Raw genomic sequence first — 26,495 nt, forward strand, 5'->3', positions numbered from 1 at the left:
GTGTTCCTTGGTTGGTTGTTTGCCTGTGCCATTAAAATTGCATGTGTGTGGTGTGTTGCCCCTTTAAGTCTGTATGTGTTGTGTGTGTGTGCCTGTCCCTTTAAAGGCTGTGTGCAAAATGTGTGTGTGCCTATCCTTTTAAGACTAAGTGTTTCTTGTGTGCCTGTACCATAATTGCATGCATGTGGTGTGCTGTCCCCTTAAAGGTACATGAAACTCACAATTTTTCTTTCATGATTAAGAAAGAGCATGCAATTTTAAACACTTTTCCAATTTACTTCCATTATCTTATTTTCTTCATTCTTTTGATATCCTTTGTTCAAAAGTATATCTAAATAGGCTCAGTAGCTGCTGATTTGCCCACCCATGTGCATTGATATTTATTCAACAAAGGATATCTGAAGAATGAAGCAAATTAAATAATAGAAATAAATTGGAATGTTGTTTAAAATTGTATTCTCTATCTGAAACATGTTAGAAAAAAATGTTTCATGTCCCTTTAAGTCTGTGTGCATTGTGTGTGCCTGCCCCTTTAAGACTTAGAGTGTGTTCACATACTGTGATCTGTCCCTTTAAGACTGTGTGTGACATGAGTTGTCTATTTAAAGGCTGTGTGTGCATGTCCCTTTAAGACTGTTCCCTTTTGCTTTTGGAGATATAACCAGTCCTGCATTATTGTTGGTCACCCCATACCAATTGTTAAAGTAAAATATTGCTGTATATCCAAGAAAATAACTTACATTTAATTAAATGTTGTTAAATCTGCTAGAAAAAAAAACAATACAAATGAACTGTTTAGTCAGAAATTCACTTTTCATCATGTAGTTACATACAAATAAAGCATGTTTAAAAAAAAAAAACAAGAAAAAAAAAAACCTTTATTCTGATTGGTTGCTGTATGCCACATGATCATAAAGCCATGAGGTTGCTTCTGGAAGGCTGAAATTGCGCCAAAAAAATTGTGAGATGTTTGTGTGTTTACCAGGTGAGATTTGCATTACTTTGTGTTGTGTTAAATATGTGATTTGTATCTTATATTCAGCAGTGATATTTATATCATGTGTTTGCCTGCAGATGAGTGTGTATATGAGACAATAATTATTGTCTGCTTATTATGCTTTTAATGTGACCTAGTAAACTGTTTAGCTGCAATGCAGAAACCTATAAATGCACTATCTTCATTACGTATGCTTTCTCCATTAATACTGTAAGCATTTTGCATTTTACAAAAGATGTCTTGATGTTTATAAACGTTTAGTTGTGTAGCATTGATTTGATCTATAGCTCAGATTACAAATAAGAGACAGTTCTCTTGATTTCAGTGGATAAAAAGTTCCTAAGTAAATGAGTTACAGCTCTGCAGTGTAAAAAACAAACTGCTTTGTGCTGACTGAATGGGATGTGCAGCTTGTTTGTGGGTAAGCACATAATTAGGCTAGGAAGGAACGGAAACTCTTGCAATGGCAGATTATTATTTTAGTGTAAGAGATCAGTCTGTAAATGTCTCTAGAATTATCCAATAGAAATAGACAACATTTTAAATAAATGGGTGTATTACTCACTTGCACAAGGAAGTTTTTTTTTTAAAAGGAAAAAACTTGCCTGCTAGTATATTACTCTTTAAATTAATTCAGTGGGCTTTGTGTTTGAGCATGTTTTGTATACAGTATTGTGTAAATGCTTCTATTTAAATGCATTGATGTACATTTCTGTTTTTACCTTTCTATTTAAAGGGACAGTATACAGTAAAATTGTTTTTTGCTTAATGTATTTCCAATGATTGTTATACCAGCTGCAGAGTATATAAAGTGTATGGGGAATTGCATTTTCAGGTTTATTTATAAGATATTAAATTTCTGGCTTTAAACTTGGTTGACTGACCTTGCAGGTACAATTTATCTCTCTGTTACCAGTTTGTGTACATACATTTGCTTCCTTATCTTGTTTGTTTGTAAACCAAACCCCAATACTTACAATGGAAAAGTATTTTATTTAGTTATCTCTTCTACCCACCAGGAGTGTCATTTCTTCTGCTGGCTGTGTTTACATAGTTTGTCAATTACTTGGACTTAAAGGGACAGTCTAGTCAGACTTAAACTTTCATGATTCAGATAGTGCATGCAATTTTAAACAACTTTCCAATTTGCTTTGTTTTTGTATTCTTAGTGTAAAGCTAACCTAGGTAGGCTCATAAGCCCTTGGAGGCTGCCTCTTATCTGAATGTATTTGACAGTTTTTACTGCTAGTGGGCTTTAGTTCATGTGTTTCATATAAATAACATTGTGCACGTGGCCGTGGATTTATTTAAGAGTAAGCACATTTATTGCCTGACATGCAAGTCCGTCAAATGATCTGAGATAAGGAGGCAGTCTTCAGAAGCATTGATACAAGTTAATCAGAGGTAAAAAGTATATTTCTATAACAGCGTTGGTTATGCAAAACTAGGGAATAGATAATAAAGGGATTATGATGTAAAATATATTTTACTAACACATTACAAGTTAATTGCTTTTATTTTGATTAAGCAACTACAAGTATATGAAATCATTAAAGGGACAGTATACACCAATTTTCATTTAAAGGGACACTGAACCCAAAATTTTTCTTTCGTGATTCAGATAGAGCATGCAACTTTCTAATTTACCCCTATTATCAAATTTTCTTTATTCTCTTGTTATCTTTATTTGAAATGCAAGAATGTAAGTTTAGATGCCGGCCAATTTTTGGTGAACAACCTGGGTTGTCCTTGCTGATTGGATAAATTCATGCACCAATAAAAAAAAAGTGCTATCCAGAGTTCTGAACGAAAAAAAAAGCTTAGATGCCTTCTTTTTCAAATAAAGATAGCAAGAGAACGAAGAAAAATTTATGAGTAAATTAGAAAGTTGCTTAAAATTGCATTCTCTATCTGAATCACGAAAGAAAAAATTTGGGTTCAGTGTCCCTTTAACTTCATGTAATAGACACTACTATAAAGAATAAGATACACAGATACTAATCTAAAAATCCAGTATAAAACCTTTTACAAACATACTTGGGAGCTCCCAGTTTAGCACTGTTGATGAGGTAGTCTGGGACACTCGCTGTAAGGGGCTTGGTAAACAAAACAGACACTTTTCATTTAAAACATAGCTGTTATAGTTCTGCTGGTCTCATAATAGAAAATAAACACCCACTGCATGCAGATCTGCTCAAATTGAGCTGCAGACACGGAGGATGCTTTGTGGTTGCCTTGGAGATGTCAGCTTGCAGAGAAGGCTGATTGGTTGCCGGTGCACCAGCATTCTCAAACACTGCTCAGTTTCTGTGCGCGGATGAATAAGCCAGGCAGTCTGCATGAGCAGGTGTACACAGGGGTCGTATGACTGCCCTGGGAAGCTCATAAATTTGAAATGCACAAACAATATTAATGGATTTTAATTATAAAAATGTAAATGTCAAGTAAATTTTTTTTGTATATGGTTTTTGTTCCCAAAATGACTGTCCTTTTAAGTCCAAAAACTTTTAAAATGTGTGTATATATTCTCTCTCTCTTTCTTTCTTTCTTTCTCTCTCTCTTTCTTTCTTTCTTTCTTTCTTTCTCTCTTTCTCTCTCTCATTATTATAATAAATCCCTTAGTATACTGTTGCCATAGCCTGACTACCTCTGCTAGGTTACTTCTCTGGAATCTATAATATAAATGTATTAAGTCTGTTTTGTCTCTTCTAGCTGGCTTGTTTGGAATATCTGTCCAGCTCAAAAATGGCTCCAGCGGTTAGAAACCGGTGTTGGATGGCAGAATGGTTTTATGGAAACTTCAAGCATATGACAGCTTAATTTTCTTCCACAAGGCTGTGAGACCAGGTTGCAGGTAAGTACAGGTTATTAATATGTAGGTGTCGCATGGTCACTGGCAGATGTTACAGTGAGCTCTCTGCACATGGTGGCAACTGTAGTTACGGACACTAAGAGCAGTCCGCACCTGCTCCTGGTGCCCGTGACTACAGCTGTAAGGCTATGGTGGGGAGTAAACTGTTTCTGAAGCCTCTGGACATGTGACTAGTCTAAAATAATTTCTGCTTCTAGGATTGTATTTCCCCTATTTTCAAAGGCTGCTTAACAGCATAATTTACTTCTCTCCCGTAAAACCCAACATGGTCACTGGCAGACGTTACAGTGAGCTCTCTGCACATGGTGGCAGCTGTAGTTACGGACACTAAGAGCAGTCCGCACCTGCTCCTGGTGCCCGTGGCTACAGCTGTAAGGCTATGGTGGGGCGTAAACTGTTTCTGAAGCCTTTGGTCATGTATAGTCTAAAATAAATTACTGCCTTTAGCATGGCATTCCCCCCCCCCCCCCCCCTTATTTTCAATGGCTGCTTAACAGCATAATTTTACTTTCTTCCCTCCTGATAGTCCCAACATGGTTACTGGCAGATGTTACAGTGAGCTCTCTGCACATGGTGGCAGCTGTAGTTACGGACACTAAGAGCAGTCCGCACCTGCTCCTGGTGCCCGTGGCTACAGCTGTAAGGCTATGGTGGGGTGTAAACTGTTTCTGAAGCCTTTGGTCATGTATAGTCTAAAATAAATTACTGCCTCTAGCATGGCACCCCCCCCCCCTTATTTTCAATGGCTGCTTAACAGCATAATTTTACTTTCTTCCCTCCTGATAGTCCCAACATGGTTACTGGCAGATGTTACAGTGAGCTCTCTGCACATGGTGGCAGCTGTAGTTACGGACACTAAGAGCAGTCCGCACCTGCTCCTGGTGCCCGTGGCTACAGCTGTAAGGCTATGGTGGGGTGTAAACTGTTTCTGAAGCCTTTGGGCATGTATAGTCTAAAATAAATTACTGCCTCTAGCATGGCATCCCCCCCCCCCCCCCCCCCTTATTTTCAATGGCTGCTTAACAGCATAATTTACTTTCTTCTGACCTGTTAGACCCAACATGATCACTGGCAGATGTTACAGTGAGCTCTCTGCACATGGTGGCAGCTGTTTTTTTGGACATATGGAGCAGTGCGCGCCTGCTCCCTGTGCCCATGGATACAGCTGTAAAGCTATGGTGGATTGTAAATTGTCTCTTGACGCCTATGAGCATGATATTTTAAAATAAAATAATTTACCTCCTAATATAGCATTTTGAATTTTCCCTTTTTCCCCTATTTTTCAAAGTAAAGTTTCTGACTTTATAGTCTATATTAAATTAAAAAATAGCCTAATGCATTTCTCCTATTAAAGTACATGACCACTATATCTCTCCTTTTCAAAGTACTCTAAGGACCCTTGTCTTGTTTTCCTACATGACTGCTTCACACATGCTATATCCAAGTAACTCCTCTTTGGCAAAGATCTCTCTTCCATATGTTTATTAGCGGTAGGTACAGTAAACGGTCTTCATAGCAGCGGTGTCTTTGGGAAGTGGAAGCAGCGGGCCCCTGCTGAAGCTACCCAAGGCTAGTTATATACTGTGGTACATTACAAGTTTGTCTCCTCAGCCTTAGGTCATGCTCCCCATCATATGTCCCATGCAAGCCCAGCCTAGAAAATGCACAACTAACATTCATGGTAAACTCTTGTTGTATTTATTATTGCTCTGTCACTGCCTATAATTACCAAATCTTTACTAATCCAATTCCTGATCCTTTTATACCATTCCACAGACCCCTGGATTTCTTACTCTTCTTTCCCTTCTTATGCTCTTTTTTTATAATTGTTGCATTTATGAAATGATGATATGGAGTGACTGTTAGGTGGTAGTTTTGAAGCATTTGGTCATATAGCTAACCACTTAAACCCACTAAATAGATATGCTGTGCAGCCCATAATATAGACCTTAAGACTTTATGTTCATATCTAAGGTTCATTCTTCTAAGTGTTTTATCTCTGCATTTTCTACTTGAGTATTAACTATAGGCAATGCAAATTTATCACAATGTCCTGTTTCTTACGTTAAAGGGATATTCCAGCCAAAATTGGAATCCACATGGATGCATTTCAGTATTGAACAGAAGCAATTTTGTAATATACATGCATTATCAAAAATGCTTCTAATAAAAGCTATAGCTGTTTCCAAAGTGTATTTATGTATGCACTGTGCACCAGCATTTTAAACACAGCACTTGCTTAGAGAGTCTAAGGTGCTGGTACCATCTGGTAATTACTCAATTTGTTCATTGCTGACATGATACAAGCCCCAGTGATGATCTGAGCAGCTGCATTATTTAAATGTGGGTATAGTGACAATATCTAGCAATGCTTCACATGCACGTGCAGAGAAAAATATTAACACTAAAATAGTAACTTTTACTAGAAACATTTTTGCTAATAAATGTATATTGTAAATATGTTTCTATTCAAAGATGTAATTCATCTATGTGCATTTAGATTTTGACTGGAATGTCCCTTTAAGTAGTATGTATTTTTTTCCCCCCGTATCTGTAGGTGATGCTAAAGTTATCAGATCTACAGCACCAGGTGACATACAGCCAACACTTAGAGTGTCTACTTCATTGTCAAAAGAAATGTCTGTGCCTCCTTTGTTAAACAAGGTAAGAGTTAAATTGTTGTAAAATACATTAAATTCATAGTATTCAAGCTGTTTCCTGTATAACAATAGATCATTTTTGTTGCAGACAATTAGTATAATTAAATGGTGATGATAGTCAAACCATTACATGCTCTAATTTGTTATTAGCAAATGGAATTTTAAGACTAGCGACCCTGCATTTTTGTGTGTTTTAACCCGCAAAAGGGTAAACACAGAGTAGAAGTACTTCTTCGGACCAGCGAAGCAGTGCTGGTCCCAATTGGTGGCGCTAGTTAAACATCTGAGTTGTGTTACTGATTGTATCTGCTTGGGACTAAACACATAGCATTAGACAATGTCCTGCTCAAGACCCACAGAGCACTGCTAGTCCCAAGCAGAAAGCGCTGCTGATTGGGACCGGCACTGCTCTGGGGGTCCCAAGCAGTATTTCTACTGTGTGTGTTAACCCACACAGTGGTGCAGGATCACTAGTCTTAAAATTACATATTCTAACTAATGTAATTTTACCACTATAATGACCCTGTAATGTTGTCCACTTGTCCTTGCAGTGTCTTTTTGAGGCCTGACTGTACTTTTATCCTTAAAGGAATAGGGAAAGAATTTGATAGTCCTAGTGTATATCTATCTTGTCTCTTAAAGGGGCATTAAATAGGATGTTGGGCAATATAGCTTTTTTTTTCTGAGCTAAAACAGTGTTTTAGCTTCTTAAGCAAGATTGACGAGCATAGGCAGCTATTTATTAAAGGGACAGTCTACGATAGAATTCTTGTTTTAAAAGACAGATAATCCCTTTATTACCCACCCCCCCCCCCCCAGTTTTGCGCAGCCAGCAGTTGTGTTAATACTTATTTTTATTTTTTTTATTATTTTTTTTTATCTAAGAACCTTCTGAAATCCCCCCCTGATCACATGAATGTGACTATATCAAATCTATTGAGTTGCATTTAGTATTGTGCTGTGCTAACTCTCTTAAATAACTCCTTGTGCCTGAACACAGTATTATCTATTTGGCCTACAGTCTCTTGTTAAAAGCAATTTAAAAAATGTGGTAATAGGCAGTCCTCAAGGGCTTAGAAATTAGCATATGACCCTACCTAGGTTTAGTTTCAACCAAGAATAAGAAGAAAACAAAACAAATTTGATAATAAAAGTAAATTGGAAAGTTGAATAAAATTAAAAGTCCTATCTGAATAATAAAAGTTTAATTTTGACTAGACTGTCCCTTTTTAATGTAAATGTTCAATGTACTTGCTTGCACATGGGATCATAATAACAGCCAGTGGTAGAAAAAAAAATTAAACTTAAAGGGACAGTCTAGTCCAAAAAAAAACTTTCATGATTTAGATAGGGCATGTAATTTTAAACAATTTTCCAATTTACTTTTATCACCAATTTTTCTTTGTTCTCTTGGTATTCTTAGTTGAAAGCTTAACTCAGGAGGTTTATATGCTAATTTCTTAGACCTTGAAGGCCGCCTCTTAAGAATGCATTTTAACAGTTTTTCACCACTAGAGGGTGTTAGTTCATGTTTTTCATATAGATAACACAAACTGCAAGTCTGTCAAAAGAACAAATAAAGGGGCAGTCTGCAGAGGCTTAGATGCAAGATAATCACAGAGCTAAAATATATATAAATATAACTGTTAAAGGGACAGTACACTAAAATAGTTTTTATATTAATTTATTATCAATGACTTGTTTATACCAGCTGCAGTAGATAAAATGTGAGAAATTGCATTTTCAGGTATATTTGTGTATATGAAGTAGCTTTGTGCTTTTAAACCACAGCCTATTACAATGGGTTGAGTTTCAGTTAATATCAGATCTCATTATGTTATCACGATGTGTACACACACTTGCTTCCTTATCTTATATTTCTCTGGAAAACTAAAGCTCAATACATAGAGGGAACAATGGAAAATAATAATTTTATTACTTTACTATCCTGCACCCCACTGTGAGTGTAATTTCTTCTGATGGCTGTGTTTACTTAGGCTATGCAATAGCTGAGACTCCAGTATCAAAACTTTTAGTATAGGTTGGGAAACCACCAGCTAAATAAGCTATTTCAAATGCCAAAATAGGGGTAAAGGAGTTAATTAGAAACCATTAAATGCACTCCAGCAGGTAAAAGGTATCATTGAAAACAATTTAAATTGGAGAACATTTTTAGGTGAACTGTCCTTTTTAAAATATCACTATCTAATCCATTTAAACAAGTTTCCTATTTTATTTCTGTTATCAATTTTGCTTAGTATCCTTTTGTTAAAGGGATAGTCTACACCAGAATTGTCATGGTTTAAAAAGATAGATAATCCCTTTATTACCCATTCCCCAGTTTTGCATAACCAACACGGTTATATTAAATATACTTTTTACCTCTGATTACCTTGTATCTAAGCTTCTGCAGACTGCCATCTTATTTCAGTTCTTTTGACAGACTTTGTATTTTACGTGCACACTCCTGGGCTCCTTTCAGCCGACTTGGCTTTATTCTTCAACAAAGGATACCAAAAAGAACAAAGCAAATTTGGTAATAGAAATAAATTGGAAAGTTGTTATACTGTAGCTGAATCGTGAATGTTTAATTTATAAGTCAAGCATCCTAGAGTTATATTTTAAACCATGTTTAAGTTTAAATATTACGTTTCTTCTGTGTTGTAATTTATTTAATTTTTTTTCTGTGTCCCTATGTCACTTTTGTTATGTTAACATATATATTATATACACACCGTTAGGAAACTGATGTGAAAGATAGAAAATACTTTCTTTTCATGACCTTTTAGACAGAGATTGGTGGGGGGGGAAGTGTTGCTCTTATAATCTGTACATGAATGATCCTATTTGTGTTTATCATGCAGTGCGAGAAGCACACTTCACTACACCCCCCTTCTCTGTATTTGCCTTTTAGGGATAACTACTTTTTATAGCTACTTATGTATTGCTGTGCAAGAACTGAAACTTTGTTTCCTCTCAACAGATGTAGCAATGTGAAGCGAGAGGCCATAATATACAGAGAGGTCTTCACTTCAACTGCGTCTGCTGACATCCAGGCTGCAAGTTGGTAAGGACAGAGACTGGGGCTACTGTTGCCTTTCCCATATATTAGATTCAATTTTGTAACAAACTGCTTTATAAATTATAAAGCAGAAACCTTAATGCTGCTGTTAAGCTAAGGTTTTATCATTTGCCATAACAAAGGCAGGATGAGGTATACATTGTATTCTGTGTTTGACAGCTGTGTTTATAGGCAGCGGGGACAGTGCGGCCGACTGCTCTCACCACCCGTGATCATGGAAAGCTAGGCAGATTCCAATCTGTACCTCCAAATGCCCTTTTGGCGCTTTTTTTTTTTTTTTTTTTTTTTCTTGGTCTATTGTGAATGTATTTCTGTCTCCTGTGCATCTCCCATTAACATTTCTTTAAGGTTATCCGGTCAAGCTGCTGTTTGCTGCATGAGAAGGACACCTCTGCTGCACAAGATCTGCTACGTCATTCTGCTGCACAAGATGAGACTACGCTGGGACACCATTCAAGTATGACAAGGATTCAACCAGATTCATCCGTCCTCAGACGTGTTCAGAACGCTACGTTGATATATATGTATAATGTTTGATTATTATTCTGTATAAAGTTATAATTCGTAGTATGGTAACTGAACACATTGAATTCTGTGTCTGCTGAAGTGTTCACGGATAGTGAGAGTAGAGTGCGGCTGCTCATGGGCTCGTGCGGCTGTGATCATGGGAAGCTAATCGGATTTCAGTTTGTTTGGTTATCTATTGTACAATATTTCTATAATTATGTATAATATCTATAATTATGTATAATTTATTATGTATAATATGTTTGGCTTAAATATGGGAAAGGCAACTTTAACTCTGTACTTTTTGTACACTGGGTGCATTTAGAGCACCAGGTTGTCTAGTTTCTTACACTAATTTTGTTTTCTGTATATAGATTTTGTTTTATATACAGATGTTCAAGCACTGGACAAAATGTCTACATGAAACATTTCTCTGTTACATCAGCCCAGGTAAGCATAAGTGGTTGTGAAGATGTAGCATTTACAACTTTCAATGCTTGCATTTTTGTTTCCCTGCATCTAAAAGGGATATAAAAACCCAAATGTTATTATTTCATGATTCAGATACAGCATGCAACTTTCCAATTTACTCATATCAAATTTTTGTTGTTCTCTTAATCTTTATTTGAAAAAGCAGGAATGTAAGCTTAGGAGGCCACCCATTTTTGATTCAGAACCCTGGGTAGCGTTTGCTGATTTATTGGCTATATTTAGCCACCAATCGGCGAGCGCTACCCAGAACATTTGGGTTTCATATCCCTTTTATGTTCTGCTTATTTGGTTTTGTTAAAATTGCATAAGTCTCATTGTCATAGCAATGGCACTTAATGCTAAGTCACTAAGGTTCCGGGTTTAAAAATTCACATGGCCCAGGTGGAAGGAATATCTATGTCTACCTCACTAATAAATTCACTTCAATTTTCTCTTGGTATTTCTGGTCAAAAAAAGAATCTGCACATATCCTACAGTAAAGCGAGCTAGCTGCTTATTGGTTCCTGCAGACATTTGTCTCTTGTAATTGGCTAACTAGATGTGTTCAGCTAGCTGCCAGTAGTGCAATGTTCTTTCAGCAAAGGATAACAAAAGAATGAAGCCAATTTCATAATAGAAGTAATAAGGAAAGCTGTTTTAAAATTGTTTATTTCCAAATCACAAAACTGAAGCATTTGGCATTTTTAAGGATTTCGTCTTGTTTTGTCACCATCTCATAGGTTCATGAGTATAGATAAAATGTGACTATTGTAACACGTCTAGAACTCGCACACCCTCTATATAAACTGTACCTTGTTCAGTTACTTAATTTCCTATTGCCTCTATAGGTGAGAACTGGTTCTGGGATGCTGTAATGATCACTAACTCTTTGCTTCAGTCTGTCAGAATATTTGTGTACAACTTTATTTTACTTCTCTTTATAATGTACCTCACGCTTTATTTTACTTCTCTTTATAATGCACCTCACGCTTTATTTTACTTCTCTTTATAATGCACCTCACGCTTTATTTTACTTCTCTTTATAATGTACCTCACGCTTTATTTTACTTCTCTTTATAATGTACCTCACACTTATTTTACTTCTCTTTATAATGTACCTCACGCTTTATTTTACTTCTCTTTATAATGTACCTCACGCTTTATTTTACTTCTCTTTATAATGTACCTCACGCTTTATTTTACTTCTCTTTATAATGTACCTCACGCTTTATTTTACTTCTCTTTATAATGTACCTCACGCTTTATTTTACTTCTCTTTATAATGTACCTCACGCTTTATTTTACTTCTCTTTATAATGTACCTCACGCTTTATTTTACTTCTCTTTATAATGTACCTCACGCTTTATTTTACTTCTCTTTATAATGTACCTCACGCTTTATTTTACTTCTCTTTATAATGTACCTCACGCTTTATTTTACTTCTCTTTATAATGTACCTCACGCTTTATTTTACTTCTCTTTATAATGTACCTCACGCTTTATTTTACTTCTCTTTATAATGTACCTCACGCTTTATTTTACTTCTCTTTATAATGTACCTCACGCTTTATTTTACTTCTCTTTATAATGTACCTCACGCTTTATTTTACTTCTCTATAATGTACCTCACGCTTTATTTTACTTCTCTATAATGTACCTCATGCTTTATTTTACTTCTCTTTATAATGTACCTCACGCTTTATTTTACTTCTCTTTATAATGTACCTCACGCTTTATTTTACTTCTCTTTATAATGTACCTCACGCTTTATTTTACTTCTCTTTATAATGTACCTCACACTCCCCCCCCCCCCTTTTTTTTTTTTGCTTAAACTTCTTTTCATAAGAGCATAATGAGGTAGGCTCGAGCGGATGTCTTGAGCATTGTTGCAAACCCTTTTGCCTATGCAGTGCTTAATACATGGGCACATACTTCTTGAGCCTACGGAAATGCTCCTAAAAAGAAAATATACCCTGTGAGCTTGTGCACGTGCTCAGTAGGGGCTTGTTCCCCTAGAAAGTGTGAATATAAAAAGACTGCAAAATTTTGATGTCTTAAAACTGCATGTCATTTCTGAATCATTCAAAGTTTATTTTGACTTGAGTGTCCCTTTAATTCTGTATTAAGACAAACGGTTTCAGATCTGATGGAGTTGTACTTTTAAAGCAACAACCAAATGCTGAATCATTTGAAAGTGATGTAGCAAATCTGTAAAAGGCTGACGATAAAATATCACCTTAGTATCTCTGTAAAATATGACCGTATGTGACCTCTGTGTCTTTGGTAGCCTCATCCCATTATAGACCAAATGTAAGCATCTGTATGTCCCAGGACTAGCACGGGATCATGCGCCTTAGATGTCCCTTTATTTCCGTTCTCCGCTAAAGAAAGTTTACTATGATTAATTTCTTGTTAAATCCCACAAGATAACAGTAAAGTATGAACTTGGCACAGACTTATGAAATTCCTGACAGTGTAAGGATTAATCATGTAGCTTGTAAGATTAAGTGTGGCTGTAGTGTTTTTTTTTTCCTTTTGCGCAGTGTAGGATTCACACGGCTCTCTTTTCTCAAGTGGGACATGCAGAATAGAGCAATCTCGCCACTGTCAGCTAGATTGCCGCAGAAAGCCCAGGACAGCGGCATCCTTTAGGGCTAATAAACTACTGCGCCTGTACGGCACTGTTCGTTAAGGATTTAAACGGAAACAATGCATATTGCTGAATGAGTTGATACCAGGTGTACGTGTTCCCTGAATACAACTTATTCAAATGGATGCCGTTGAGGAGAAAAGTGTACACCATGTCTACTGTGTGTTATTCTCTAGGGTTTTTAGGAATTCCCCATCCAGCTCCCTTTCTGCTACCGGTGCATCCTGGTTCAGCCCCTTTGTGATGTCATCACGTGCGTACGTGGTGACATCACCAGCACTCCTGTGAAGCCTGGGAGTGCCGTCCATTAGGTCACTAATGGTCCCCGGCCTGCAGTGCATGGGATTACCAAAAAACAATTTTGATCAGCGATTCCCCACCTTTGTGCATTGAAGGGATTAAATTATATTTAAAAAAAAAAAATATATATATTTTTTTTTTTTAAGCTGAGGTAAGCTCTGGAGCACTATATGGCAGCAGTTTTACAAGAATGTTATCCATGTGCAAGAGCACTATATGGCAGCAGTTTTACAAGAATGTTATCCATTAGCAAGAGCACCAGATAGATGGCAGCAGTTTTACAAGAATGTTATCCATTAGCAAGAGCACTATATGGCAGCAGTTTTACAAGAATGTTATCCATGTGCAAGAGCACTATATGGCAGCAGTTTTACAAGAATGTTATCCATTTGCAAGAGCACCAGATGGCAGCAGTTTTACAAGAATGTTATCCATTTGCAAGAGCACTAGATGGCAGCACTATTTCCTGTTATGTAGTGCTCCAGACACCTACCTATGTATCTACTCAACAAAGAATACCAGGAGAAGCAAATTTGAGAGCAAGAAGAAATTGGAAAAGAGAAATTGTGGGTTTAATATCCCTTTTTAAAGGAATAGGAAGTGGTAGTATACATTTGTAAGTGAAGGATACTACCACTTACTATTCCTTTAAAAAGGGATATTAAACCCACAATCTCTTCTCCAATTTCTTTTTGCACACAAATTTGCTTCATTCTCATGGTATTCTTTGAGTAGATACATAGGTAGGTGTTTTCTTTGTAGTATGTGTTAGATATATAACATAGCATATGTATATTGCTGCTTGCAGTCTGTATACTTTTAATTGGGGGGGGGGGGGGTTAGATTCTTAATCCAGATTAGCATTTAGTTCTAGGTAGCTTCTTATTAAAGGTACATTGAACCGAAACGGTTTCTTTCATGATTCAGATAGCGCATGGAATTTTAAGCAACTTTCTAATTTACTCCTATTAATTTTTCTTTGTTCTCTTGCTATCTTTATTTTAAAAGCAGGAATGTGATGCATAGGTGCCAGCCCATTTTAGGTTCAGCACCATGGATAGCGCTTGCTTATTGGAAGCTTACATTTACCCACCAATAAGCAAGCATAACCCAGGTTCTCAACCAGAAATGGGCCGGCTCCTATGCATCACATTCCTGCTTTTTAAATAAAGATAGCAAGAGAACAAAGAAAATTTGATATTAGGCGTAAATTAGAAATTTGCTTAAAATTGCATTATCTATCTGAATCACAAAAAGAAAAAAATTGGGTTTAGTGTCCCTTTTAACGTGTCTGCACCATGTAGTGGGTTAATACTCGCTAAGACATTATTTTCCCTCCTGTGCTGGCTGCGGTCTTCAAAACTGCACTTTTTATTTTAAACTTTTAGTGGTGCCAATTGATGAAGCTTCCATCTCTCGTATTCTTGCACCCTGTGTGACATAAGCGGCGCACATTCACAAATCAGTTATGTTGGGTCCTGTTCCTTACACCTCACTTTAACTCATACAATAGAGAGCATCCATGTGTCAGGAGAACCATATTGTAGGAGTTTTACAAAAATGCTTGTAACAATATTGTACATTGTGTGTAGTCTGCTGCCATCTAGTGCTCAAAAGCATTGTTGCAAAACTGCTGCCTTCTAGTTACCAGACAAGTGCACACTTTCTACAGAAGTATCTCTTAAAGAATTGCATGAAAATAAAGTACATTTGCTAATAGAAGTATAAGTTTTTGGGGTTTTTTTCCAACTTGCTGTTACACAAAAAATATAAATTGGGCATTGTTTAAGCCTAGCAATAAATCATTGTTAATGTATTAGATTACAAAATGTAAATATAGTCGAGCAATATTTAATTGCAGGAACATCTTTCAGTGCTCCTTGCAAATAAGAGGAAGCCGAATTACATGTTGCACAATTAGTATTTTGTCATTTAAACGCCCTTATTGTCTAATAGCGTTGGCTTCATGTCTAGCAGCCTTCATCATAAGATGTTATTTATAAATATTACTTAACCCTTTCGTGACAGGGTTAAAGTGTCTACATCGGAACACCTGTTCCGATGTAGACAAATTGAAACTACGCGATCGTGCATACGATCGCGAGATTTCAATTATTGGATCGCATCTGGGGGGCGTCCCTACAACCCTAGGAACGCCCTCCAGACCGCGATCAAGTCCTTGAAGCGCAGAAGGCTTCAGGACAGCCGTTTGATATGACGTTCTATTCCGTCATAACGGCTTTAAAGCCCAGTGTAAATATGACGGAATAGAACGGCATAACGGCGTTAAAAGGTTAAAGTGAATGTAAAGTTAAAGCGTTTACCTAAAGTGAGACGATAGAAGGTAAATGAATGAGTTTCATTTTTGAAATCTTCAGGATATACTTATCCAGAGATTTCACTATAAACGCTACACGGATAAGAGCGCAAGCTCCGGACGCCATTTTCATCAATTGATTGACAGATGACTCATCTGCGTTCAGTCCCTTTGCACAATTGTCACTGCCCCGGGGGAAAACGATTAGTTTATTGCAGATGAGTCATCTGTCAATCAATTGATGAAAATGGCGACCGGAGCTTGAGCTCTTATCCGTGTAGTGTTTATAGTGAAATATATCTGAAGGTTAAGTATATCTTAAAGATTTCATGAATTAAACGCTAATTCATTTTTTTTTTAACTTCTATCGTTTCACTTTAGGTAAACGCTTTAACTTTACATTTACTTTAAAGTGACACTAAATTTCCCTCCCCCCCCCCCCCAAAAAAAAAAGCTTTCATGATTTAGAGCAGGCAACTTTCTAATTTAATCCCATTATCACTTTTTCTTTGTTCTCTTGCTATCTTTATTTAAAAAGCAGGAATGTTTAGCTTAGGAGCCTGTCCATTTTTGGTTGAGAACCTTGGTTATGCTTGCTTATTGGCGACTTACCCATAAGCAAGCGCTATCCAGGGTTCTGAACTTAAAATGGGCCAGCTGGTAAGCTTACACTCCTGCTTTTTAAATAAAGATAGCAAGAGAACAAAGAACAATGAATAGGAGTAAATTAGAAAGTTGCTTAAAATTGCTGCTCTATCTAATCCATGAAAGAAAAAATGGGTTTAGTGTCCCTTTTTAAACTATCCAATCGCACATTAATTGCTGAGTTTAACACAGGTTGATTAAATGATAATCTGAACTACAAATATTTATTTGCTTATTTTATCTTAATACTGGCTTTAGTTAGGTGGTCAGTAAAATTAGCTGGTGGTACCCACTAAATATGCCCTGAGAACACTTTCTAATATACATTTGTGTTGTTGTTTTGTGATGTGTACCCATTCCAATGTATTTGTGTAAAGGGACCATCATTTGATGGGTACATGGTTATTTATCAGGCTCTTGTTCTTCCTCTATTGTGAAGTTCACTTTAATCTCTTGAACTCTTTTTGCACTTCTACGTTTATTTACAGTACATTTTGTTAATATAAGTAAATGGAAATAGTCTCTTAAAATTACTGGACCAGAAAAGTTTGTCCCTTTAATCTCCCTTCTGATTGTGAATATATTAACAGATAAGTCCCATGAAAGGAATACTAACTGTAGAAAAGGGAGTAGTGTATGAAGTAAAGCGCACTGTAGGTTATAGATTTTATGATACAGGGCTAAAACACTCACAGAAAATGTAGCCACCCTGGTGGGATGAGGAAGTTGCTGAGTGGGGGCAGTGCAATACTATGGCAGAAAATGTTTTAATACAAAGCGCACATTAATTGCACAATTTTGTATAAAAGTTTTTACTTTAGGCAAGAAAACATTGGAAAACATTAATATTGGCTATTTTAGCTTAATATTGGCTTACATTTTATCTGGGGTCAGTAAAATAGTAGCCTGGTGCCCTAATCAAAAAGGTCTTGGGGAGAGCACTTTCACTTTATCCATAAAATTCTTTCAGGTTCTTTAATTCAAAATTTTACATTTTGAGCTCCATTTTATAATTTATAACTTTGTTTAACACTAAAAAAAAGTATTCTAATACCCTCTGCTGAAATGTAACATTGTTTTTAAGGTGACACAACTTACGGAAGCGTATTTAGAAAATGCAAGCTAATTTTGCTATTGTGGTGAAAAATATAACGGTTGTTAGTTTCTAGTGGGACCAAGGTGGTTTTGAGAGGTATTTTCTAATTGCAGTAAAATCTATATGGCACTACGAGAGCATTAAAGCTTTCTTTTTTTTCTTCCTCAGCATATGTGACCGTGTATGGAGAGATGCTCACTTCACCTCTTGTTTACGCAGAAGAAATGCTTCCACGCTGTCGCTAGATGATTCTCACTCATTACAATGGCACCATGATGACTGTTTACAGGTAAGGGCAGACTGGAGCTACTCTTGCCTTTCCTATATGGCATATGCTTTATTGTTATTAACTTGCAGTGACTGCTAGATTTTATTTGTTGTGACCTCCTGTTCAACCAGTTGTCAATAGACCACTGGCAAGACTTACATTTGTGTTTGCATCAGCAAACAGACTTTCAATTACAGCTATCAAACATTTTCTTTGCCCGGTGCTCATGCATTTTATAGCTTGAGCGCTGACCCAGTTGTTAATGTTTACTTCATGTGCTATCTCTCTGAGCCTAAGGGATATAGGTAGGGAAATGTCTCTTCTTAACGTGGTCCGAAGGTAAACATTTCATTCTGTGACTGCCAACTGTGTCTACTGGCTGTGGGAGCAGAGTGCGGCTGTTCCCACATTCTGTGGTCATGGGAAGTGGAAGCAGAGTGCAATCGGTTCTTTTGGCCATGCATAGTTAGGGAAGTTGCTTTTGGCACACTTTTTCCTTATGTGATGAGCTGATAGCATGTGTTGAATTCTTAGCAATTGGGTAGGGAGTGACCAAATGGTAAATGGTCCCTCCTATTTGTTTCTCCATACCGTCACTTTTTCAAAGAAATTTCTTTACCGGTGGGGTCTTCAGGATGTGACTGACCTTGATGGAACAGTTACAAGAAATCTTCTGAAAATACTTCAATTTGTGTAATTGGGCATTTTCTTTGCCCGGTGCTTATGCTTTCATAGGTGTGAGGAATCGACACGCGTTCATGCTCCTTTGTGGAGAGGATGAATCGGCCGAGCGGCTCAGAAGCCTTGGCTTGTCTGAATTGCACTGTGTGCGTTCTCCTTGTGAGTACCCTGTATATTGAATACATGTGAATCTCCAAGTATAAGAGACTGCATAATAAGGCATCTCTTTATTTTTCACTGTTCAGAGAGCTAACTGCTCATAATATTGGATTGAGATCATCTGGTCACAGAGATTTCTCAACTGACTTTTTAATCCATTTACCCCAATTGTGTGATCATTTGTTTTGCCTTTTTTGATTGTACTATCATTTTACAGTCTGTTTCATATATTTTATTTGTGTGCGCACCTCTGATACGATATTGTGTACAATATTGTTTGTTTTTTATGGCTTGAGCGCTGACCCAGTTAATGTTTACATCATGTGCTATCTCTCTGAGCCTATGGGAAATAGTTAGGGAAATGTCTTCTCAACATGGTCAGAAGGTAAACATTTCATTCTGTGACTGACAACTGTGTCTACTGGCTGTGGGAGCAGAGTGCGGCTGTTCCCACATTCTGTGGTCATGGGAAGTGGAAGCAGAGTGCAATTGGTTCTTTTGGCCATGCATAGTTAGTGAAGTTGCTTTTGGCACACTTTTCCCTTTATGTGATGAGCTGATGGCGTGTGTTGTGGATTCTTAGCAATTGGGAAGGGAGTGACCAAAAGGTAAATGGTCCCTCCATTTGTCTCTCCATACCGTCAGTGGTTCAAAGAAATGTCTTTACCAGTGGGGTCTTCAGGATGTGACAGACCTTGATGGACAGTTGCAAGAAATCATCTGAAAAGACTTCAATTTGTGTAATTGGGCATTTTCTTTGCCCGGTGCTTATGCTTTCATAGGTGTGAGGAATCGACACGCGTTCATGCTCCTTGGTGGAGAGGGTGAATCAGCCGAGCGGCTCAGAAGCCTTGGCTTGTCTGAATTGCACTGGGTGCGTTCTCCTTGTGAGTACTCTTTTTATATTGAATACATGTGAATCTCCAAGTATAAGAGACTGCATAATAAGGCATCTCTTCTACTTTTGTCTTTTTAGGACATTGTTTGTATTTTTCACGGTTCAAAGAGAGCTGACTGCTCATAATATTGGATTGAGATCATCTGGTCACAGAAATTTCTCAACTGACTTTTTAATCAATTTACCCCTATTGTGTGATCATTTGTTTTGCCTTTTTTGATTGTACTATCATTTTACAGTCTGTTTCATATATTTTATTTGTGTGCGCACCTCTGATACGATATTGTGTACAATATTCTTAGTTTTTTATGACTTGAGCGCTGACCCAGTTGTTGATGTTTTGCTTAAGGGAAATAGGTAGGGAAATGTCTCTTCTTAACGTCCGAAGGTAAGCATTTCATTCTGTGACTGCCAACTGTGTCTACTGGCTGTGGGAGCAGAGTGCGGCTGTTCCCACATTCTGTGGTCATGGGAAGTGGAAGCAGAGTGCAATCGGTTCTTTTGGCCATGCATAGTTAGGGAAGTTGCTTTTGGCACATTTTTCCCTTATGTGATGAGCTGATGGCATGTGTTGTGGACTCTTAGCAATTGGGTAGATAGTGACCAAAAGGTAAATGGTCCCTCCTATTTGTCTCTCCATACTGTCAGTGGTTCAAAGAAATTTCTTTACTGGTGGGGTCTTCAGGATGTGACTGACCTTGATGGAACAGTTACAAGAAATCCTCTGAAAATACTTCCAATTTGTGTAATTGGGCATTTTCTTTGCCCGGTGCTTATGCTTTCATAGGTGTGAGAAATCGACACGTTCATGCTCCTTGGTGGAGAAAGTGAATCGGCCGAGTGGCTCCGAAGCCTTGGCTTGTCTGAATTGCACTGTGTGCATTTTCCTTGTGAGTACCCTGTATATTTAATACGTGTGAATCTCCAAGTATAAGAGACTGCATAATAAGGCATCTCTTCTACTTTTGTCTTTTAGGACATTGTTTGTATATTTCACCATTCAAAGAGAGCTGACTGCTCATAATATTGGATTGAGATCATCTGGTCAGATATTTCTCAACTGACTTTTTAATCTTCCCCAATTGTGTGATCATTTGTTTTGCCTTTTTTGATTGTACTATTATATTTTACAGTCTTACGTTCCATGTATTTTATTTGTGTGTGCACCTCCTGATACGATATTGTGTACAATATTGTTTTTTTTTTTTTTTTTTTTTGGTTTGTTTTTTTTTATGGCTGGAGCGCTGACCCAGTTGTTAATGTTTACTTCATGTGCTATCTCTCTGACCTTATGGGAAATAGTTAGGGAAATGTCTCTTCTTAACGTGGTCCGAAGGTAAACATTTCATTCTGTGACTGCCAACTGTGTCTACTGGCTGTGGGAGCAGAGTGCGGCTGTTCCCACATTCTGTGGTCATGGGAAGTGGAAGCAGAGTGCAATCGGTTCTTTTGGCCATGCATAGCTAGTGAAGTTGCCTTTGGCACACTTTTTTCCTTATGTGATGAGCTGATAGCATGTGTTGAATTCTTAGCAATTTGGGTACATAGTCATAATTTGTGTCTCCATACCTTCTGTGGTTCAAAGAGATTTCTTTACTGGTGGGATCTTCAGGATGTGGCAAACATTCTTTCAATTACAGCAATCAGGCATTTTCTTTGCCCGGTGCTTATGCTTTCATAGGTGTGAGGAATCGACACACGTTCATGCTCCTTGGTGGAGAGGGTGAATCAGCCAAGCTGCTCCGAAGCCTTGGCTTGTCTGAATTGCACTGTGTGTATTCTCCTTTTGAGTACCCTGTATATTGAATACATGTGAATTTCCAAGTATAAGAGACTGCATAATAAGGCATCTCTTCTACTTTTGTCTTTTAGGGCATTGTTTGTATTTTTCACCATTCGAAGAGAGCGGACTGCTCATGATATTGGATTGAGATCATCTGGTCACAGATATTTCTCAACTGACTTTTTAATCTATTTACCCCAATTGTGTGAGCATTTGTTTTGCCTTTTTTTTGATTGTACTATCATATTTTACAGTCTGTTTCATATATTTGTGTGCGCACCTTTGATACAATATTGTGTACAATATTGTTTGTTTTTTATGGCTTGTGCGCTGACCCAGTTGTTAATGTTTACTTCATGTGCTATCTCTCTGAGCCTAAGGGATATATAGGTAGGGAAATGTCTTCTCAACATGGTCAGAAGGTAAACATTTAATTCTGTGACTGCCAACTGTGTCTACTGGCTGTGGGAGCAGAGTGCGGCTGTTCCCACATTCTGTGGTCATGGGAAGTGGAAGCAGAGTGCAATCGGTTCTTGTGGCCATGCATAGTTAGGGAAGTTGCTTTTGGCACATTTTTCCCTTATGTGATGAGCTGATGGCATGTGTTGTGGATTCTTAGCAATTGGGTAGGGAGTGACCAAAAGGTAAATGGTCCCTCCTATTTGTCTCTCCATACTGTCACTGGTTCAAAGAAATTTCTTTACCGGTGGGGTCTTCAGGATGTGACTGACCTTGATGGAACAGTTACAAGAAATCTTCTTCTGAAAATACTTCAATTTGTGTAATTGGGCATTTTCTTTGCCCGGTGCTTATGCTTTCATAGGTGTGAGGAATCGACACACGTTCATGCTCCTTGGTGGAGAGGATGAATCAGCCGAGTGGCTCAGAAGCCTTGGCTTGTCTGAATTGCACCGTGCGTTCTCCTTGTGAGTACCCTGTATATTGAATACATGTGAATCTCCAAGTATAAGAGACTGCATAATAAGGCATCTCTTCTACTTTTGTCTTTTAGGACCTTTTTATTTTTCACTGTTCAGAGAGCTGACTGCTCATAATATTGGATTGAGATCATCTGGTCACAGATATTTCTCAACTGACTTTTTTTTCATCAATTTACCCCAATTGTGTGATCATTTGTTTTTTGCCTTTTTTGATTGTACTATCATATTTTACAGTGTCATATATTTTATTTGTGTGCGCTCCTCTGATACGATATTGTGTACAATATTGTGTTTTTTTAATTTTTTTATGGCTTGAGCGCTGACCCAGTTGTTAATGTTTACTTCATGTGCTATCTCTCTGAGCTTAAGGGAAATAGTTAGGGAAATGTCTCTTCTTAACGTGGTCCGAAGGTAAACATTTCATTCTGTGACTGCCAACTGTGTCTACTGGCTGTGGGAGCAGAGTGCGGCTGTTCCCACATTCTGTGGTCATGGGAAGTGGAAGCAGAGTGCAATTGGTTCTTTTGGCCATGCATAGTTAGGGAAGTTGCCTTTTGGCACAATTTTCCCTTATGTGATGAGCTGATAGCATGTGTTGTGGATTCTTAGCAATTGGGTAGGTAGTGACTAAAAGGTAAATGGTCCCTCCATTTGTCTCTCCATACCTTCAGTGGTTGAAAGAGATTTCTTTACCGGTGGGGTCTTCAGGATGTGACTGACCTTGATGGAACAGTTACAAGAAATCCTCTGAAAATACTTCAATTTGTGTAATTGGGCATTTTCTTTGCCCGGTGCTTATGCTTTCATAGGTGTGAGGAATCGACACACGTTCATGCTCCTTGGTGGAGAGGATGAATCAGCCGAGCGGCTCCGAAGCCTTGGCTTGCATTCTCCTTGTGAGTACCCTGTATATTGAATACATGTGAATCTCCAAGTATAAGAGACTGCATAAGGCGTCTCTTCTACTTTTGTCTTTTAGGACATTGTTTGTATTTTTTACCATTCGAAGAGAACAGACTGCTCATAAAATTGGATTGAGATCGTCTGGTCACAGATATTTCTCAACTGACTTTTTAATCAATTTCCCCCAATTATGTGATCATTTGTTTTGCCTTTTTTGATTGTACTATCATATTACAGTCTGTCATATATTGTATTTGTGTTTGCACCTCTGATACGATATTGTGTACAATATTGTTTGTTTTTTTTATGACTTGAGCGCTGACCCAGTTAATGTTTACTTCATGTGCTATCTCTCTGAGCCTAAGGGAAATAGGTAGGGAAATGTCTTCTCAACATGGTCCGAAGGTAAACATTTCATTCTGTGACTGCCAACTGTGTCTACTGGCTGTGGGAGCAGAGTGCGGCTGTTCCCACATTCTGTGATCATGGGAAGTGGAAACAGAGCGCAATCGGTTCCTATGGCCATGTATAGTTAGGGAAGTTGCCTTTGGCACAATTTTCCATTTATGTGATGAGCTGATAGCATGTGTTGTGAATTCTTAGCAGTTGGGTAGGTAGTCCCCAAAAGATAAATGGTTTCCATACCATCACTTTTCACTTCATTCTTGTTTTTCACTTCAAATAGAATTCTTCACCGTTTAGATTTTCATGCAAAACAGACGGAGGACATTTCTCAAATAAAGTTATGTTTTTTTTTTATGCTAATATGGGAAAGGCAACAACTCTGTACATTTGTATACTTGATGCACCTAAAGCATCAAGTTGTCTGGTTTCTTACGCTAAGTGTGTGTTTTGGTTTTTTTCCACAGATTACAGAGAACCTAATCCAACGCCTTTATGCAACTATTGAATAATTGGAATACAACTTGTGACTTTAGCCCAGTGACATTAAGCTAGGTAAGAATGAACGGTTTTGCGTTTGGTAGTGTTTTGACATTCAGGAATGGTTAATAGCATATTTGCTCACTTGCTTTGTAATCGGACTGATCACAGCAGTGACTTATTTAATATGCAGCGTATTGTTTAAGCACTGGACTGGAAGTGCAGATTTTTGTTTGTTTTAGAAGGATAAATAAAATGTGTTGTCCTAATGAAATAAAAATATACATTCCTATTTTTATAATCCCTTTTTAAAAAGAGGACCCTATAAAAGTTTAGTTGTCTAGAACAGTGGTTCTTAAAATGTTGCAGACTGTGGTACAATTGGCAGTGCAAATAAATAGGTATATTCAAATTATATTACAATATATTTAACCAATCAAGTTAATCCAAACAGCCCATGGTATTTACTGTATTGCTACTTGTGATTCAAAGTGAAAATATAAAAAGACTACACATCTTAATGGTAGTAAATTGGAAAGTTGTTAAAAATTACATATTCTATCTGAATCATAAAGGTTTAAATTTGACTTGTGTCCCTTTGAGCTAGCCAAAGCACAAATTGCACAATTTAATATAAATTGATTTTATTATAAATTATGCAATAAAATGAATATCAGTCCAAAGGGGTTAGAAGTACTGAAGAGCACTGCAGGTCTTGGGCACAAACTGCTGCTCATCAGGAAGTGCTAGTTGCCCGACCCCAGCTGTGTAACGAGAGCTTTTGATAGGATCAGTAGCAGCTTTCATTCTGAGCCAGCAGTGCTCTAAGAGTCCCAAGCGGTACTTCACTATAAGTTTATACTTAAGGTGCTGGGTCGCTAGTCGTAAAGTGACGGTCGCACCAGATTTTTTTTTTTTTTTTTTTTTTTTAAAAAGGTAGATAATCCCTTTATTGCCCATTCCCCAGTTTTGCATAACCAACAGTTTTATAAAATACACGTTTTACCTCTGATTAGCTCTGCAAACTGCCCCCTTATTTCAGTTTTTGACAGACTTGCATTTTAGCCAATCATTGCTCACTCCTAGGTAACTTCACGTGTGTGAGCTCAATGTTATTTACATGAACTAATGCCCTCAAGTGGTGAAAAACTGTCAAAATGCATTCAGATTAGAGGTTTAGCTTATGAACCTACCTAGGTTTAGCTTTCAACTAAGAATACCAAGAGAACAAAAAAAATGGTGATAAAAGTAAATTGGGATAAATTTAAAATTACATTCTCTATTTGAATCATGAATGTTTATTTTGTACTTGACTGTCCCTTTTCAAATTACAACATATTTTTAGATTATAATGGCCTTTTAGCTATGTTATTGCTCAGATGATTGTATTGTAGGATGGAAACTTCTGTTTGGCATGAATGTTTGTCCCATGTGCTCATTTTAATTTTTTTATTTATTGCAGGTTCTCTCATAGCTGTCTCTTTAAAGATGAACAATTAAACTTATATACACACACGGTGCGCACAGGGATAAAAGGTTATGGCAGAAGTGCAGCATTTTTCTTCAACTACCTCGAACGATAAACATGGATGTAATTGAGATTTATGACCTCTGGCTGCTATTTTAAGTGTTGTGTTGCTGTGTGTCAATAAAGCTTTGACTTCTCTTACATGGGTGTGTGTTTATTTTTGGCTCTTTACAATATGAAATGTTTAAGTTCTACAGTTATAAACCTCTTGCTCTCGAGGAACATCAGTATTTGCATTGCTAGATTCTGGTGATCCATGATGACATCTAACTCATTGGGGACTTGGATGAAGGCAGAGGCTCATGCTTGAGGTGGAACATGAGCATTTGGAGGGTCATGAGGCACCCACAATTGATAGAGGACAACAGACTTTTTTTAGTAGGTTGAATTGCTGTAATCTGGATCACCAGCAACCTTAGGCAACAGGGTGGTTATTGATGAGGAGTAGCAGGTTTTTAGAGCCCTATTATCCAATAAGCCATAGATGGTAACAAAATTGTACATGTCCAAAAAGTCACCCCTTTGTAATAAGGGTAGGTTGTTTGCTATCATAAGTCATTGATGGCTTTCCTCCTTGTCTCCAGCTTGGACAGATTCAGGACCCACATCACCGGCCAGCTTAAGGTTTCCAGGTTCCTGGTGTCCCAGTAAGAGAGCTGGGTAAGGTGCAGGGTCACATGTGGGGTAAGAGATCACATGGAAATATTTCATGGATATTTGAGCACCAGACCACTTAAATTGAGTAAAGCTTTAGGTGACCCAAGGGAAAACTAGGCAGGGGGGAGAGTAGACCTAAAGAAAAGGACAACTCCTAGTTAAGAATTGTCTGATTCACAGGTAATTATGAAATGTCT

At 37.5% G+C, this 26,495-nt stretch overlaps 1 long non-coding RNA gene across 3 annotated transcripts; it reads left to right on the top strand.

Moving 5' to 3' along the window:
* The first annotated feature begins 916 nt into the window (after positions 1 to 916).
* On the top strand, positions 917 to 25,782 carry LOC128640167 (uncharacterized). 3 transcript variants are annotated; one of them, XR_008399302.1, is made up of 9 exons: positions 917 to 985; positions 3,710 to 3,851; positions 6,427 to 6,533; positions 9,513 to 9,596; positions 9,960 to 10,135; positions 10,493 to 10,568; positions 17,767 to 17,887; positions 24,101 to 24,188; positions 25,576 to 25,782. It is a non-coding gene; the product is annotated as an uncharacterized LOC128640167 (long non-coding RNA). The 3 variants fall into 3 exon arrangements; XR_008399304.1 differs by having other exon boundaries at positions 9,960 to 10,068; XR_008399301.1 differs by lacking the exon at positions 9,960 to 10,135.
* The last annotated feature ends 713 nt before the right edge of the window (positions 25,783 to 26,495 follow it).

The sequence above is a fragment of the Bombina bombina genome, chromosome 1, assembly GCF_027579735.1.
Source record: "Bombina bombina isolate aBomBom1 chromosome 1, aBomBom1.pri, whole genome shotgun sequence".
Classification (NCBI taxonomy): Eukaryota; Metazoa; Chordata; class Amphibia; order Anura; family Bombinatoridae; genus Bombina; species Bombina bombina.